General features: G+C 38.3%; 1 protein-coding gene across 5 annotated transcripts in view; it reads left to right on the top strand.

The window, feature by feature from the left end:
* The window catches only part of LOC106097686 (Fc receptor-like protein 5), a 111,090-nt gene that overhangs the window by 14,876 nt on the left and 77,533 nt on the right, over window positions 1-18,681 (top strand). The gene's annotated exons all lie outside the window — the stretch shown is intronic.

Below are 18,681 nucleotides of genomic sequence, written 5' to 3'. Positions count from 1 at the left end.
GGGTAGGAAGATAAATCGACCTGCCAACAGACAGCTTCACTTTCACACTCAGCTCTCACTTCACTACAACACACTGGTCCTGCATCCATATCACTGCAGATGTCACCCAGTATCACCCAATCCACCTGCCAATCTTCCACTCCACTCTTGCCACAAGATCCTTAAAGTCCTGTGCTTTGGGCCAGAACTCATCCCTAAACCACAGTTACTACTCCAACAATTTTCCACTGTCAGTCATGGCTCAGAGTTGGAGGTGCTGATTCTCATTCCCTCCTCTTCACACTCAGCAGCAAATTGCCTCAATATGAGCTGGAGTCCACCATCTTATGAAGTAAGGGGTGCAGTAAGCACAACTGTATTTCACCAATAACTGTACGTTATCAGATTGCCATGGTAACTCTCCCTTGCTGAACTGCTTGCTTCCTCTTATTGCTTCCTTCATTTGACTTACAGCGTTAATTCTGTAAAACACATTTAAGTCTATAAACAGCTGTTGTGTTTGCAGCTGTGCTCTGCTATCCAAAAGTGTAGCCATGGAAATGAGTAACTAAGTGTGTAAGTGTGCTTTTTAGTTACCAAGTGTAGCTAAAAGGCACCGTCGTTAGTTATTAATACAGCAGTTACAACTACTTCTAAGTAAATTGTGGTCGCAAATTTTGAAGTCATCATGATAACCTTCTCCCACCAACGATGTGGAGATCCAACCCTTGTAGATCCAATTAAAATCAAGACACTCAAAAAGATGCTCTGTAAAAGAGTAGAATTCTTAGAACAGAGTTTAATACACTGAATCATATGAACAGCAGGAAAAATACATACAGACATTTAACAAGAGAATTACATAGCAGAAAGCAAGCAAAGCAAAACCCGGGGGTGTACAGCCTTAAGCACAGACAGTAGAGCAACACAGAGACAGACAGAGAGAAACAGCAGAGGGGAAAAAAGTGCTGGGGGTGTCCTCTGGTCCCCTAATATATAGGGACCAGTATCCCCGCCCCCTGCTGTTGGGTAACCATCTGGATTTCTGTTGTTTTCTACTGTAGATCTAAGAGTAACTACTTAAATCCTCATTCAGGGTGTATTACTATAAAATGCAATTCACTGTGAGAGCAGTATAACATATAAACTACAATATACAGCATTATTTTTAACTTAAGGAGTAAGTTGCAGCCACACTAAAATTGAATTCCTTGAACTGAATTGAACCTCATATATTAATAAATGTATTGTGAAACATTATTACAGCCCACTTTGTATCAAACAACCAGTCTCACTCTTACAAAAAAGAATATTTAAGTATAAGTATACTTTAAAAACTAAAAAAAAGCAAGTATACCTTTCCTTTAGTTTACTTTGTATGTGTTTTCTTGATTTTTTTTTAGACCAAATTACATTTAAGCATACTTTAAGTGCAGTTAGAAGTATACACAAAAGTATAAGTACATTTAGTCTATACTTGTACTATAGTAGTGCTAGTAGTATACTAGTATGTAATTTATTTGAAGTATACCCGAGGTTTACTAAAAAGTACAAAGAAATACCCAGCATGCATTGCAGGGCTTTAACTGTGAAATTAAAACAACTATGAAACAAATGATTGATGTTTTAAAACAAGAATCTGTCAAAAATTCTTGTGTAATGTCTTTTACCTTTTGAACAGAGTAAGTGGGGCAAATCATTAATTTAAAAAATGAAATTGTTCAAACCGTGAGTGAAAAGGGTTAATAAACCTCAACTCTCAAAAGACTTTCTAACCTATGCACAATATAATTCTGATACTTGAACTATGGGTGCAGTTCTCTACAAATAAAGCCTTCTGATAGTTAGAACTGTTATCTGATTTCTGGAGAATGAAGAGCTTTATTGCATGTGAAAAATATGTTTCAATTGCATTTTAATTATTGTTTTTCTATCAGAAATAACTCAAATATAAACTAAAAAGTAAATTAATAGTATACTTGTAAGGTTAGCATTATCATAGAGTCGAGTATATTTTAAGTACACTCTTGTAGACATTATGACATTATGCTAGTACATTTATGGTGAACAAAAAGTACATCTAAAAGTTAATTTCAAGAATACTGTTATGTACTAAAACGGGGGCCAATATAGTCCCAAGAGGCATTATTAGTATACGTACTAGGTAAGGTATACTTGGGAAATATACTTGAAGTATACTTATTAAGTATACTGTAATATACTTACATATCTATATTATTGCTAATATATATTGTAATATATCTATATCACGGCTAAAGCACTTCTGGATGGATGCAAACTGCATTTCGTTGCCCTGTACCTGTGCATGTGCAATGACAATAAAGTTGAATTCTATTCTATTCTATTCTATTTTTTGTATGGCCAACAACAAAACTAATGGCTACATTTAGAGTAATGTTTAAAAATGACTTCATTTAGCAGTGTGTTCCTTTTTTCTCTTCTTATTCTTTCTTACACTGGACCTTCATTTGTTTTGTATAAGGTGGTACTTTTTAAGACACCTCTGCCTAACTACAGTGAACTAACCTAATAATATGCTCTGGTCGTCATTTTACACAAGTTCAGGTGTCACATCCATGAAACCTACACCACTAACCAGAATCAGTCCTACAACTTCACTCTCAAAATTAATAAATTCTGGGACAAGCAGAAACTGTATTTTTAGTAGAGATGGCACGATACCACTTTTTTATGTCCGATACCGATACCGATATCATAAATTTGGATATCTGCCGATACCGATATGAATCTGATATAGTGTGTTTTTTAATCAATAAAACTGTTTTGTTAATATCTTGCTGCTTTTTGTATAAGTTCATACTCAAGTCAAAACAAAACAAAACACTAAAGCTATTCTGTTATACCTGTATGCAAAAAATACACTGCACCCAAAATATTTCATAGTTCAGCAATACTGACCAATCTAATAAACTTAAACCTACTCCATCCTCCCTATTCTGGTATTTTAAAGAGTAAGCAACCTAACTAATAGGGTTCTAAAACTCCCAGCAAAAAAAAAAAAAAAAAAAAATAGGGAACCACCCCCCACCCTCCACCTCATGATGCTTAATCGACATAATCAACTTTAAGTTGATGCAGTGTGGAAAAAAAAGCACAGAAATCAATTATTTTTCAAGAATAATTAAATAGATTCAACATCTTTCTTCAACAGAATTGCAGACTGCACAGATGGTACTTTCCCAAAGGAAAAAGTACTATAGCTTACAAGGGTATATTAGACTTAACAGTTACTATATACAGTAATGGACTTCTATACATTTTACATCAGATTAAAACTTTGGGTGTAAGATTCGGATAATTATTTATTAAAAGCTAGACATTTTAAATGAGAATAAGAAAGAAAACTATGTCTTTGTGCCCCCTTTTCCCTGTTCATGCCCTATCGGCCCCCCTGGCTAAACTTTGCTAGATCCGCCCCTGCACAGTTACCAGCCGTCAGCTACGTAGAAAAGGATCCTGGTGTAGAAAGTAATATTAAATAAATTCTAACAACAGCTTATCAAGCTTAAACGTGCTGCTGTTGTTCAGCCGCTGGTTTCCTCTTTCTGGTGCGAAGTGGGCAATAACCAAACAAGAGAGACTCCAGACAGAAAAGTCGATCAGCTGATCATTAATCAGTTTCATGACTGAAGTAGCAACAAGAGAGGGAGGGATAGAGAAGAGGCAGTCGCTCCATATATCGGTTGTTAAGCTTAACGCGTGAATGCTTTATAAACATTCAGAGATGAACTTACAGACTTGCTTTACTTCTCTCTGGGATAACTTCCGGCTACAAATACACACAGCCGCTCTATCACGTGAGCATACTGCTCCGATGTGCTACGGTTATGAGCCGAGTTACACCATGTCGCAAGTTTTTTGAGGTGCTTTTTTGATATTTAATGGATCGGATTACATTTTTTATTTCCCTCCAATATCCGATCCAGTAATTTACATCAGTATCGGACCGATACCGATACGTAATATCGGATCGGTCCATCTCTAATTTTTAGCGGTGCATTTTGTGGCAGGCCAGACCGCTATTAAATGCACTCTCCTAAAGAAATAATTCCCTTGTAGCACCACTTCGTCTTGGTTCAGAAGAGATGTCCTGGATATAAGTGTTAATGTAACACGGCTGGGTGTTTATGTTTGTTCATGTTTAGCGCATTGGGTTGAGTTTTTAAACAGGCATCTCCGAAAACGTTAGATCACTTATGCAAATATGTGATGTCTTGATAAATCGAGCAGATATTTGAAGTTTACACATCACCATTCTCGCATGAAAATATCTTAAAAGTTTATTTTGTGACCCAGAAAGAGTAATATTTCAAACTCCGCCACTCTGTGTTCCTCCGCCACTGCCTCGTTTGAGTTTTGGACGAAATGGATTCTGGGATATTGCATTTCGTCATTTCGAGCTGATTGGAGACCAAAACAGCCAATCAAAATTTTTTTGCATCCAAGTCTGTGATTGGCTGGTTTTGTGGCACAAATATAACGGTGTACAGAAAGAGTTGAGCGCGCACGGGCAGAAATGTTGAGCGCGCAAGCAACACATTGCAAGCAAGCGCAAGTGCAAAAACTGAGCAACAGGGGCTGCTATTGTGTGTGTGTATGGATAACAGCAAACACTGAAATACATTTTTTGCACGCAGCAATGAATTTTGTTCACTCAAATTTAGCTTTTCTTTGCTCAAAATAAATTTCTCCTCAAAATGCAACACTTGCACCTGCAATTTTTTTTTACGTGCGCTCAGAATAGTGGCACAAAAATAACACCATAGACACCACACCTTCACCTGACGTACAACGTGACGTATGACGCACACGTCGGGTATTCACTTTCAAAACAACAATGGGGAGGTGGTTAATGCTCCTTTCGCTGGTTGCCAACCACCATTAAATGACAACAAGAAGAAAATATTGATCTGCTTTTCTTAGTTTTGCACGTTTAAGATGCAATTCAGACTCAAACAAAGCTGCAAAGCAGGAGAACAACATGGCCATCAACTATTCTGTGCCACAGATCCAGTTCGCTGCAGCACAGAGTGATGATGAGACCGTTAACATGTGCAACTTAGAAGTAGTCAGAGGTAACTGGATGTTCAATCGGGTTAAATGCAAGGTTGATTGGATTATATCTGAAGATCGTATGCTATTCGTGACAACTCTGCTAGACTCCAAATTGCTCGTCCATGCGGGAGTATCTCAAAGTAAATGAAACCACTTAACACTTTTCCCCTAAAACGGACTGACATGGGAAACATTAAAGTTGGATTGACACCAGCTAATCAGTCTGAAGGTAAGTGTTTTTTCACTTATTCGAGAGAAGTCCGAAATGCGTTCTTATTACTGTTTGTTTTGACTTTTAAGCTACCCTTCCAGGTTATTTTCATTCAAATGCTAAGACAAAATGTCAATATCTATGAATGTGGAGACTCAAAAGACTAGTTAGGTAATAGTTGCCGATGGATTTATGAGTCTTGATAGAAAGTTGGACGTTTGCAACAGGTGAATCGGTGAACTACCGAGGTTGCGCCCAAATGCTTAAAGCTGTTAGCTGGTCAGTGTTTTCAGGTGTGCTTGTACTACCTGTACGGTGCGGAGTGCTGACTTAGTCAGGCTAAACCCATTAAAGCGTCGAGCTCAAATATCTTTTCATTTTTGTGCACTGCTCTCTTGTCGGCACACATTTTCTGTTTATTGAAGCCTTTTGTGAATAATTTTGATCATGTAAAAACTGGGAATTGGTCCCTATTGACAATACTCTTATTTTTTTATTTTTTGCATTGCATATGTCATTTAAGAAAGGTAATTGGTCACTGAACTTTTTGCAACTATGTGTATTTGTAAATTTTGTGGCTTCCATGCACGCAAATTTATATTGTTCAGTTTGCATGTCCATTTGAAGGTTGCTCTAAATACTTCAGTGTCCGAACATCATTTTTCAGCCATGTTTCTCAAAAACATAAGTAGACAGTTCAGCAGTCAAGGCAACAAGAAATTGTGGAATTTGCCATAATACAAGGACAGGACACAGTTAATCTATTAGAAGACAGTTGACTTTGTGTCATTTAAAAATGCAGGCTAAAATGCTCTTGCCAACCATCACTATACAGAGCATCATAGAGGAATTTCAGGATCTTTGTAGCTGTGCAATGCACGAAACAAAAGTAGACACTGAATCTAACACCATTAAAAAAACAAAAAACAAACACTATATACAAGAGATAGTAAGGGGAAATGAAACAAGCAGGGAACCAGACACAACTGAAAATAATCAAGAAATTCCTGAGAATAAGGACAGGAAAAAAAATAGACAAGATAAACAAGATCAAACTGTAACTAAAAAAAAGGAAATAAGACAATTAATTGGATAATCCAAATTGCCACTAGGTGTGAATGTGCGAGTGAATGTGAGTATGAATGGTTGTCTGTCCCTGTGTGTTGGCCCTGCGACAGACTGGCGACCTGTCCAGGGTGTACCCCGCCTCTCGCCCTATGACAGCTGGGATAGGCTCCAGCGCCCCCCGCGACCCTGAAAAGGATAAGCGGAAGTGAATGGATGGATGGATGGATGGACAACTAGATAGAGAAAGAAGACTAATTTAACAGAGGGAGGAGAGAGGAAGGTATGGGAATACTGAAAGACAGAAACATAGACAACACTGAGATGAGACTAAATGTACAGAATGGAAAACACAAGCGACAACTAACTAAATACAAACCATAAAGTGATCAGTGACTAAAGCTGAGAACATAAAAAAGTGATGATCACCTCTCTCACTGAATTTTGAGTGTTTTAATCAACCTTGTTAAACCTGTGGTGTTCCCCATCAAAAGTGACCACCATAGGAAATGAATGGGAATCCACTTACTCGCTCACTCACTCACTGAACGATCCACTGAATGACCCATTGAATGACCTACTGAATGACCCCCTGAATGACCCACAGGATCTGAGTTTGGTGGTCAAAAATGTCTTTTGTGCTCATTTAAGAGCAGTTAAAACGGACCAGTCAATTTTGACCGTGAACACTAAAGTAAGGGGCGGAAGGTGAACACGACAGGAGGGTTTTAAAAACTCGAACTTTGTGCAATTCAGTTTGTTGTTATTAAGGCTCTTTCCATCCTCAACAGTGTGACCAGAACTAATGTGATTTGCCTGTTTTGCAGATTCTGATCCTATCCTGGTGAGTCCTGTTCATCCTGTGACTGAAAGAACTTCTGTGAGTCTGAGCTGCAGTTCAAGAGAGAAAATACTTTCCAATCTGATTTCTTTATCACAATGACAAAATTATTCAAAATGATCCCCGAGGGGAGCTGAAGATCTCTGCAGTGTCAAAGTCTGATGAAGGTTTCTACAAGTGTCAGTACTCAGGAAGAGAGTCAGCACAGAGCTGGATGTCAGTTAAAGGTGAGCAGGATTAAAACACTTCATTTTTCATGACCTACTGTAGGTGGCTTATCCACAAACATTTACAGTAGATACCTTGTCTACTGCACTATAATATGATCTTAAAACAGGCATGCATTTGTTTTTCAACAATACTGTGGTTAACACAAATGCCTAACATGTATAAAATTCCCCGGTTTGAGAGTGATAGCAGATATAAATCCCTGAGAATTTAAACAGCTTCTAAGTTCAGTTCAGTTTATTAAAGTTCATTTTTCTTATTTGCAGTAGCTGTGCCCAGTTCTTCATTTCTTGTTCTGATGATCACTGGACTCATTTTTGGAGTCATATTTATTTTGCTCCTGTTCCTGTACAAAAAACTCTACAGAAAGAAAGGTGAGACTCTTTTCACTCTTTAAAATATTTGAATAGGCAACATTCCTAAACTGCAAACTGTTTGCAAAAATGTATAAAATATAAACAGGTAAATGCAAATGTTTATTTTAAATTGTTAATAAAGGTTCTGCTGATGACCAGAGGGTGAGTCAGGATGAAAATCAACAACAAGTCTACTCCTCTCTTCTTCATGGTTAGTTTTTCATCTAGTTTAAAATATCCTGATGCTTTTCTCTGCTGCAGCTTTAACACTGTTGAATTAAACAAAGCTAAGACAATAACAACATTTAATCATGTACAGCATTTATAAGTAATAACAAATTTTCCAATTTCAGGGTATGTTTGTGCTTACACCGACAACAAAGCTTATCTCATCGTATCTTAATATAAATGTTACTGACAAGAATACTTGTGTTTACATTAGTATCACAGACATGTGGTGACTCATTTTCTCTGACTTGTAGGTGATCGTTGTGTCTATGAAACAATCAGAAGATCTGGAAATACTGAAAATGATACACTATCAACTTTAATGTATAGATAGTGGAAGATGTGTGGTTATAAAATAACAGTGATTTTCATTAAAATCAATAATAACATTATTATTTTAGTTTGGGCAGAAATTGATTACACCCACAATTTTAATGTAGTGCACAGCTGTTTCAGACTGAGAGTATATTATACAGATGTTCAGTGTTGGTCATTAACTCCCTGAAAGAGAGCATTCACCTAATGTCCTCATTATTGCTCAATTCTGCTCATTTAAGCTGAATATATTTGAAATTGTAAATTTATCTTTAATTTATTTGTGCTTTGCTCTTTGGGAAACTGGGTGACCCGTGTGATGTAGGTCCAGTGGGCTCTTCATGTGAAAAGTCAACGATTCTTTCTATCCAAATTGGGTGAGCTATGAAAAGTGACAATAGTTTCAGCTTATTTCCTTATGACTGAAGACGTACTGTCATTCCCAACCATCAGACCTTTGACAGGTCCCATTTCCACACATTTCCCACCATTCAAGGATCATCAAGTTACAAACTATGGGCACAAAAGCATTTAGGTATGAAATACCTAAATGCTTTTAAAAATGTTTTAAAAATGTCTCTCTGATGTTTTGCTTTTATTTTTTATTTCTATTTTATGTAAAAATATACATAGAACTATCAGTAGGAATTTCTTGATCATGCAAACATTATTAAATCATCACTATAAGTGAGGGAACTTTCTAAAAGGTTCATTAATTACATTTTCTTGCAGTGGCTGTGTTTTCATTTTAAATGTTTGTGATTTTCTCTCTTACATTGTAAAATTAGTTGGTCAGAAATCCTATTCAATACTATAATATAGACTTAATACTGTCTTTTATTACAAATGGATGTTTCCATTAAGTATTCATGTTCTCTATAGTCAAATATTTTTTATTAAAGCTTTTATAAAATTTCATGTAACAATAGAAAGTTTGGAAGGTGTAATACGTAATGTACGAGTGTCTGAAAATGTGGCTTTAAATTCAGCTGTTGCCATGTTACAGTAGATACATTGAATATACTTTTACACATAAGATCGTCTACATTACGCCCAAAGTAATGAAGAATACTTACACCATGCATACATACTGCATGAATTTGAATCTATCATGTATTTTATTTTTTAAGTTTGCCTTTATGGACCTGAACAGTTGGGTATCTCCAAAGCAAATAAAGTGGTCATTAATATCTTGAATTGTTCTTTGCTTCTGGCCATTTCTTGAGTGATGAGTGTGATTTTACAATGTATTTTACGTCTATGTAAATCATTGACCATGAACAAACTATAGCTGTGGTATCACTGCCCTTATGTTTTACACTACAACCTGAACAGCACATAGACCCAGTGGCGGTCCTAGCCTGTTTGGCGCCCCGGGCGAACATGCCCTCTGATCACTGAACATCATAATGATCACTGGGTTTTCATTTGTTTGGCTATGGTGATGTGTAACGAGAGTCACGTGGGACATTAAGAGGGCGTTGTCAGTCTGTCTTTCACTGTTTGATTTTGACAGAGAGCAGGGCTGGGTAGCCGTAGTTTTTGTTGAACGCAGCACAACGAGTTTCCCCTTGTTGCATTAGAGCTGTGATGTTTTAAGAGTTTGAATCGCGAGCTGATCACATTGCTCTGTAAACTTTTCAAGCACTTTAATAAACAAGCAAGCAATTCCACCTCTCGCATTATTGCGTACAGTTGACCGCGCATCAGGCAAATAGGCAGGCTCCACCCCCAGCCTCTAGCGACTGTGGAAGTCGCTACACTCCTCTTCTTTTCTCTTTTTTTAAACTTTAAAAACGGGTTGTGTGTGAGACTTTAAATCAACAAAATATAAAATATACATTTTAAATTGTTATTGATCCCTTTACCCCGAGTCCTAAAGTGTATATTTATTTTCTTACTCTTCTTATATTTATTGTTTGTTTACTTGCACTGCTGTAACTGGAGCCTCGTCGTCACGTCTCTGTATATACTGGACTGTATGTAGCGGAGATGACAATGAAGTTTACTTTGACTTCAGCAGCGAGCAGGCGCACCGAGGGCTCTCGCGCTCACTTTTCGCCTATAGAATTTCGAAAAAACATTGGTGCAAATTATAAGTCTGTATCATAATGTCTGCTGTTTTCGTGTTGTTGGTTTGTTTTTATTTTGTTTTATTTTGCAAGTTGGTTATTAGATGCTGCTCCAGCCACCCAGAGAATCCCCCCCCCCGCCCTCTCCTCCCTGTGCCGCAAGCAGCAGGCGCACCTCGCAAACAGAGGGCGCCCTTACTCCCAGCAAATGGGCGATAGAAAACCGATCGGTGCCCATGCCATTCCCAATATGCGCTGGCATGATGTCGGGGCAGCACGAGCAATTTTTTTTTTTTTTGCCCGTGATGCCGCCCCCCACCCAGGGGCGGATCTAGAGAAATTTTCTTAGGGTGGCATGAGGGTGGCAAAGAAATCAAATGGGGTGGCAAAATCAAAGCCTTTTTTTTCCCCCAAACACATATGGTGGTTACATATGGTTAAAATGATTCAAATGCAGTAAGTATACACGTTTTTCATATAAATATACTCTATAACTTAATTATTGTCTGTAGCCCACATAATTACACACTTTAGTTACATAAAACATGTGAGTTTTGATGTTATGTACTGTATAGCCTGTATAATAAATAAATATGTAGCCCAATAAGTATGAAATCCAGAAAGCTACACAACATGGGGCGGTTCATTTACAAACACAAGTCTAACTTCAGTTTCACACTGTTTTTTGTTAGAAAACAATCACATTGTTACAGCTTAAATTACACAAAATGTCAGAAATCTGCACTGTCATGAACAAAAATTTAAACCTAATTTTTCATGATTTGTTGGATTAACCTTCTGAGGTCTGAAATACAACCGGCCATTTTTGACTCCTTTTGAGTTTACGTTTGTATTTCCCCCTCAAATTGTTTTATTTGATTTTTTTCCCCTTGCCTTGTTTGGTATCTTTTCAGCTCAACTGAATTTAGTTGTTTTTTGCAGCCAATACACCTGCCATTTTTTTCATTTTGTACAACCATTTAAAAATATTACTAAAACTAAAATGAGAGAATAATCAGGTTTCGCAATAAGATGCCCCACAAATTAGGTGTGCCAGTAAAAAAAAGTTTGTCCACCAAAAGACAGAGGAGAACAGCACAGGGATAAACCTGCAGGCCTGACAGCAGGAGGTGTATCACTCCGCTGGTTTTCTACTTAGTGACAGTGTTTACGTTACAAATGTGCCTTAGTGCCCTCACTGACACACAAAACATAACAACGACTACACAACAGAACAACTACACAAGACAACACAACACACTAAGTATACACTCCACACTAAACGTCACAAATCTCCCACATCTAAAAACTTTCTCTCTCACTCTCTCTCTTTCTCACTCACTTGCTCTGTCTCGCTGCCGTTACCGTCACTCCCAAAACTCTCCCCTCTTCCTAAACAACCAAATCCCACGTGTTGACTTTTTTTTTTTTTTTTTAAATAGGTCGACATGGTGCATTTTTCCACCGATAGGAAAGAGTTGGCTTTTTTTCCTTTCTTTACTGTTTTCGCGCTGTCCTTAGAAAACGCTTAAAACCCACACACACAAAAACGTGGCGACAGTATTTAGAAAAAAAGCATGGCTTATATACAGTGTTGGGAAGGTTACTTTTAAAATGTATTCCACTACAGAATACTGAATACATGCCCCAAAATGTATTCTGTAACGTATTCCGTTACGTTACTCAATGAGAGTAACGTATTCTGAATACTTTGGATTACTTAATATATTATCATGCTGTTTACAACTACGTGAATGTACTATTGCTGTGATTTATTACTGTTACTGAAGGTCCGCGGCTCCGAACCGTAGTAAAGGGACCTCTGGCTAATACGGTGGGTTCCGTGTCGGGCTCGTAGCCGAAAACTAGCTTTACTTTGTTGTCTGGGTCAACTTTGCTTGCCAGAGACAGAGAGAGGCGTTGAAAGGCTGCTCCAACGGAACTTATTTTTTCCGGAGAAAAACACGAACACAGTGTACAGTTGAGTCTTAATAGCTTACTTACAAATGGGCTCGTCAGGCACTCTTCTTGGCTGCAGTGGTTATTATTATATTTACATGCTTCCAGCTCCCGTTTTTGCTCCGTGATAGCTCGGACTTTTCCTTTCTCTCCCTCCCTCGCTCACAGACACATAACGTGTATGGCTGTCCATTCTCCCTGCAGCACGGACTACACTGCCCATGATGCTACATTCTTTAGGGCCATGCCTGTAGCATTCTGCCTTTTAGCTTAGCACAACAACAACAACAAAAAAGCGCTCTCTCACCCAGGAAACACGCAGAGAGAGAGCGCGTCACCCTGTAACCATAGCAACTGTAACGCTGCCGCCTGGAACAACAGAACAGCTGTCAAACAAACCCAAACAGTCCTGACCCGCGACAATATGAAACAGGAAAGTACCGCCGTGTAATCCATTTATTTCAACAAAGTAACTGTATTCTAAATACCACCTTTTTAAACGGTAACTGTAACGGAATACAGTTACTCATATTTTGTATTCTAAATACGTAACGGCGGTACATGTATTCCGTTACTCCCCAACACTGCTTATATATATATTATCATAACTCTGGATTTACTGGCCTGTAATTAAAATTTAAAAACTTTGAACTCCGAACTTTCAATATGGGCTGAAACAGAGACTCTGCGTGGCTGCAGCTTGTTGCTATGTCAGCTTAAATCAGTCATGTGATTTGGAGGTGCAGCGTGTCCGTGGACCACAGAGGGTTAATAACACTCACCTTCCTTCCATTTCCAGAGTGTAACATCCAACCAAATGTGTAAAATCCGAAATTCCCATGGTGTTGTTCAAAATGTGCTCTGGCACAATCATAAGCATCGCTTGCTACTGAAAACAAGAAAAAAGCCGTCCTGCTATGGGCTGAACCATTTGTTAATGGTGGAGGGGGGGGGGACACTCTGCAATATATTCAGTTTTAGTATTTATATTCACTGTTGACTGTAACTACGCTCAAACTGTTAATGCTATCTTATTTTAATAAACAACGCTGTCATATGCAAAACTGGGGTGGCACTTGGGGTGGCAAGGGATCATTTTAGGGTGGCAGTTGCCACCCCATGCCACCCTTCTAGATCCGCCCCTGCCCACACCACGATGCCGCCCCTGGCAACCGCCCGTGTCGCCCGTATCTAAAACCGTTACTGCATAGACCTCAAGCCTCACTGACAGCAGATTGGAGAGTTATACCAGCAGGGAGCAGCATGATCCTGAGCTGTTCTGTGGACAGCTCTACAGGCTGGATGTTCAGTGATTTTCAAGATTAATTTGACCAGATTAAACACATAATTTCTGTCTGGTTTCACTCTACATGGACATCTTCACCTTGCACTAGTGGCTGAAGAATTGTAAAATATTATTACTAATAATATTGATAAGAATTCATAAGAATTATCAGTAAATTATCTGAAAATTAGCTACCATTATCACATAATTTATGATTAGCTGTTAATAGCAAGTGGTGGAGGAATTTTTTTAAAGAAGTACTCAAATACTATGAAAATATCCCACTAGACTCACGAAGTTTATTGTCATTTCGTATGGTATTACCCAGCCTGAAACGAAATACTGTTTCTCACCAGCCTCTACAGTGCAATAAGCAATACAGTTTAAAAAGAATAAGTTTTAAAAAGAGAAGCAAAAAAGGCATAAATAGCATAAAATCTAAGTTCTAAAACAAACTCCAGTCACATTTGTTCGGGTAGATAGCAGCAGTCCTTTCACAGAAGGAATACTTTCACTACACACACATCAACATTACTGCTTCATATATTTACATTTGAGCTCATTTTAAATACTTTATATTCTATTTCTTTCATCATTATTTTTTTTTAAATACATGATTTTAAAAAATATGAATCAAAAAGCTTAAATAGTGTGTGAGAGGGGCACGCCCATAAAAAAAAATAAAAAGAGAGACACAAGATGGCAGTAATGTAAAGGATCACTTTACGGGGACCAAACAGCAAAGCAGGCTTCTTCATCCTATTTCTACCTTTTCTCATATATCTTCTTTTTCTTCTTATCTCTGTGAAGTGTATAATAACATAAGGAAAATCAGGAAACTTTAATAATAAAATGTCTTAAACACCAATATGAGGACAAGCTATCAAGTGTAGTATCACTCACTTGCATCTCTTTTGCTTTGTTAGGCTGCAGTTTAATATCTATAAAAAAATATGTGCATCAGGAAACCTAACAAGAAACACAAATGTGCTTACAATATTCATACAGTGTTTGAAGACTGTGCCATTTTAACATCAGTTCAAGTTAGATTTCTGAAATATTTCCCCCTTTGGAAGAGGCTCACTGTGTGGTTTATTAAAAAACAAACAAACAAACAAAAAAAAACACTTGTTCTGCAATAATGCAGCAGCTACTAGTCAAGTAAGAGAGACAAACAGAGAGAGGGCAGGACTATTTTTGTTTAGGACTCTATTTCTATTTGTTTTAGCTCATTCACTTCCTGTGGCTGAATTTGTGACCAAGCCACAATTTCACCTGAATGGAAAGATTTGTATCACCATGCATTAGTGTAATGCAATAATTTACATTAGTAAAGCTCAGCTTTGTCAGTTGAGATAAAAATGAAATAAAGGTTTTGTGTAAATTCAATAAGAAAGCTCTATAGTCACACTTTCCCACATTGTCAAGCTGATTGTGACATCACTGGTCTAGTCCAATCATCTTTCTGCCACCCTTCTTAATGCGGATCAGCCTTCACTCCACGTACTTTAAATGTCACTGCACATCTATCGTTCTCCCTTGCAGATGCCTTCATAATCATCCTCTGAATATATGGACTATATAGAATTGTGGCCTGACCTGACTGTTGAACAGGCCAGGGAGAGTCGAGCTGTACATAGTTCTTCTATGTATAGCTAGACCTGAAACTGCAATAAATTGTTTCAGAATCCCATTTGGACCTTAAATTTTGCACTTAACTTAGTGATTCATCCAAAACTACATTGTTAAGTTTAGAAAAAGGAAAGAAAATTCTAATTTAATTCCATATTTCTCCTTTAGTGCTGTGAAAGGTCAGCTAAAGGTTCAGTACATTCGGTCTTCTATGATAAAACTAGCTAAATTTCATCATCTGTAATATAACAGAACCCTGTTACTAGTGTTGATTTATACAGTACAAGAATTTCCCACCCAATTATGTCTTCATTACTTAGGAATTCTGCCTTCCTGCTGACTTGCTATAAAATGACACATCTAAAACACAAGATGGTGCCCGAGCCTCTTCAACTTCAGTTTTCATTCAAAAAATTATTGTATATTATATTTAGACTTCACTACTGGTTCACTGTATCTGTGGTTCTTTCAATATAGACAAAATGCAAATGTTTTTTTTATTCAAAAAGGGTTTTAGTGGGCAACAGAATCAAATAATAGACGTGGACATGAATATTGTAAACTCAAGCTCTTTTAAAAAAATAATATCCCTGACCAAAATTGGGCAGACTTAAAAGTAAAGTGCTATTTTAAGTACTTTAAGTACATTTTCAAAATATTATTGTCTTTAAATAATAACACTAAAAATTTCAACATAAATGCAGTTTTTCTTCTTAAAAAATAAGGCAGTGTTGTGGAAGTTTTCCATTTAATAAAGCCTGCAGACAAGCTAAACCAAGCTTAGTGAGAGACTGCATCATCGTGGGGCAGACGATCAGCAGAGTCTCTAAGGCTACGTCCACACTAGCCCGGATAGATTTGAAAACGCGTTTTCGTCTGAAAACGCTCCGCGTCCACACTAGCGTTTTCCGTCGTCCACATTGAAACGGCCAAAAACGCTTACGTTCCAGTCCTGCGCATGCGCAAAAGCAAGTGAGGATTAAAGAATTTGAAGAAAAGCTATCTGGAGCATGTACAAACTGATATTAATCTTTTTTAGGGCTGTCAAAATTGAGAGCAATCAAAACAACTGCTGTATAATGCACTCCACCATCTTTGTTTAATTGGTCACATGACTGCATCACATGACTAAAATGTGTCATCGTTTTAGAAAGTCTGCGTTTTCGAGCGTCCACACTGTGACGGGACAGCTGCGTTTTGAAATGTATGTGTTTTTGAGAGCGTTTCCAAAACGCTGCGTTTTTCCTTGAGGAAAACGCCGTCACAGTGTGGACGGGAGGCCAAAACAGAGAGAAAACGATGCGTTTTCAAATGAAAATGCATTAGTGTGGACGTAGCCTAACTGAGACAAGCATGGCCCTCGTTTCAATACCTCCTACAGGAGGTAGGAGGTAAGGTTCACACTCCCTTGCTTCCTCCCAGAGTCAAAAGACTTTTCATGTGGAGTTGTCTGCTTCCCCCAACTTCCTTACCAGACCCCAACCATCTGTCTAACTGCATGAGTGTGAGACATGCTAAAATCCAGTGGCACCAAAGCATTATACAATAAAATAATGTGAATAATGCATAAATAAAAGAAATTCTTCCACAGCAGAAACGTAAAAGGTTATTTGACCAGCTTCACCTTTAAACCCTGACTTCTATTAAAAAAAAAAAAAGGTCATATTGGCCTGAAAGTAACCTTAGCAAACATTATTTTTACATGAGGCTAAAACAGTGTGATCATCCAACATTTTAGTGCAAAAAATGGACTCCATGCCATCTCTTTCAGCCAGTTATTTAGACAAGCTAGCCTGTTCACATTTTCAGAGCTCAGCAGCTCTCTTTTTTGTTACTATGTGACCTGCGAGTGAGAACAGTCTCTCACATGGGACAGAAGTGGCAGGACTAATCAAATACTTGCAGGCCAGGACAGACAGCTGTGGGTGGGTCCCTGCTCAACTGGACCACCACTGCAGCGGGCAGTCTGTCTCGCTGATGGCGGTTTCTGCTCTGTACAAACTCAGGGCCCTGTTACACAGTGCTTCCTCAACTGAGTCAGAGTCTGAAGACAGAGGAGGAGGCTCTTTGTCTTTGTTGGCTCCTTTGTGGTGGCATCTTTACACTGTTCCTGCAGCAGGGCCTCAAGGCTGGGCCAAACCTCTTCTTGCTCTCCCCTTGCAAGACACTTTAAATCCTTAAAGTGTGGCTAAAGCACAGTAGCTATTTGAGCCACTGATGGTTGAGTGTAGCTACTAGAGTTGTAGTCAAGACTGCCTAAAGCAAGACCAAGACAAAGTCGAGACAAGACCAAGACAAAAAAGTCGTTAAACTGCAGCCAGATGCTGCTTCGTTTATGGGTGTCAGGCATATTTATGTGTTTTTGCGATGCACTCGCACAGCCCTCCTCACCGCTGTCTCACTCAGGAGAGGACAGACGCACGCTCCACTTGACTGTCGCGTCTCTCACCCTTTCTGTTTTTCACATAATGATATTATCCTATGTCCTCGTATGTGACTGTCCACAATATGGAGGGATTGTAGCGTAGCTGAGCCACTGTGTGAGAGCTGAGCAGCGAAAGAAAATTAAGTGAGGAGCCGGCTCTCGCTCAATGGGAGTCGACTGATTCACTACAAAGCACTCTCTAAGCACCTTCCTTTGTGAAGGCAGTCTTGGGGTACATCCACACTAATACGTTTTCGTTTGAAAGCACATCTTTTTCTCTCTGTTTTGGCCTCCCATCCACAGTGAAGAAAAAAAGCAACGTTTTGAAAATGCATACATTTGAAAACGGTGCTTTCGCGTTGCAGTGTGGACAGCGAAAATGGAGACTTTTTGAAAACGATGACACATTTTAGTCATGTGACACAGTCAAGTGACCAATTAAGCTAAGATAGCGAAGGGCATTATACAGCAGTTGTTTTGTTTGCTCTCAATTTTGACAGCCCTATTAAAGATTAATATCGGTTTGTAGATGGTTCAGATAGCTTTTTTTCCCAATCCTTTAATTCTTACTCGTTTTTGCAACTTTGTACTTTTGTGTTACTCGCAGCAACAACTCCACCTCATTCTTAGTCCATTTAAAAAATTCAGTGCTTTTCCTCGACATTTTGCCGCGATGTTTCAAAGAGCCGGAAAGTAAATAAGCGGCAGACAGAACTGAGGCAGGTCAAATCATCTTGCGTTTCACGCATGCGCAGTACTGGAACGTAAGCGTTTTCGGCCGATTCAATGTGGACGCACAACTCTGTGAAAATGACTGAAAACGATAGTGTGGACGCGGAGGGTTTTCAGACGATGAGAAACCATATCCAGTGTTTAAAACTGGTTGTGGATGTGAGGTTTTTAAAGTATTTAAAGTGTACAAAATAAACTGTTTTATAAATGTGGCTTGTACTATTAATGTTTAATAGTCATTAAAACTAGAAAAGTG

The sequence above is a fragment of the Oreochromis niloticus genome, unplaced genomic scaffold (genome assembly GCF_001858045.2).
Source record: "Oreochromis niloticus isolate F11D_XX unplaced genomic scaffold, O_niloticus_UMD_NMBU tig00007810_pilon, whole genome shotgun sequence".
Lineage (NCBI taxonomy): Eukaryota > Metazoa > Chordata > Actinopteri > Cichliformes > Cichlidae > Oreochromis > Oreochromis niloticus.
The sequence above is the reverse complement of the archived record's forward strand: the minus strand, read 5'-3'. Positions and strand labels throughout refer to the sequence as shown.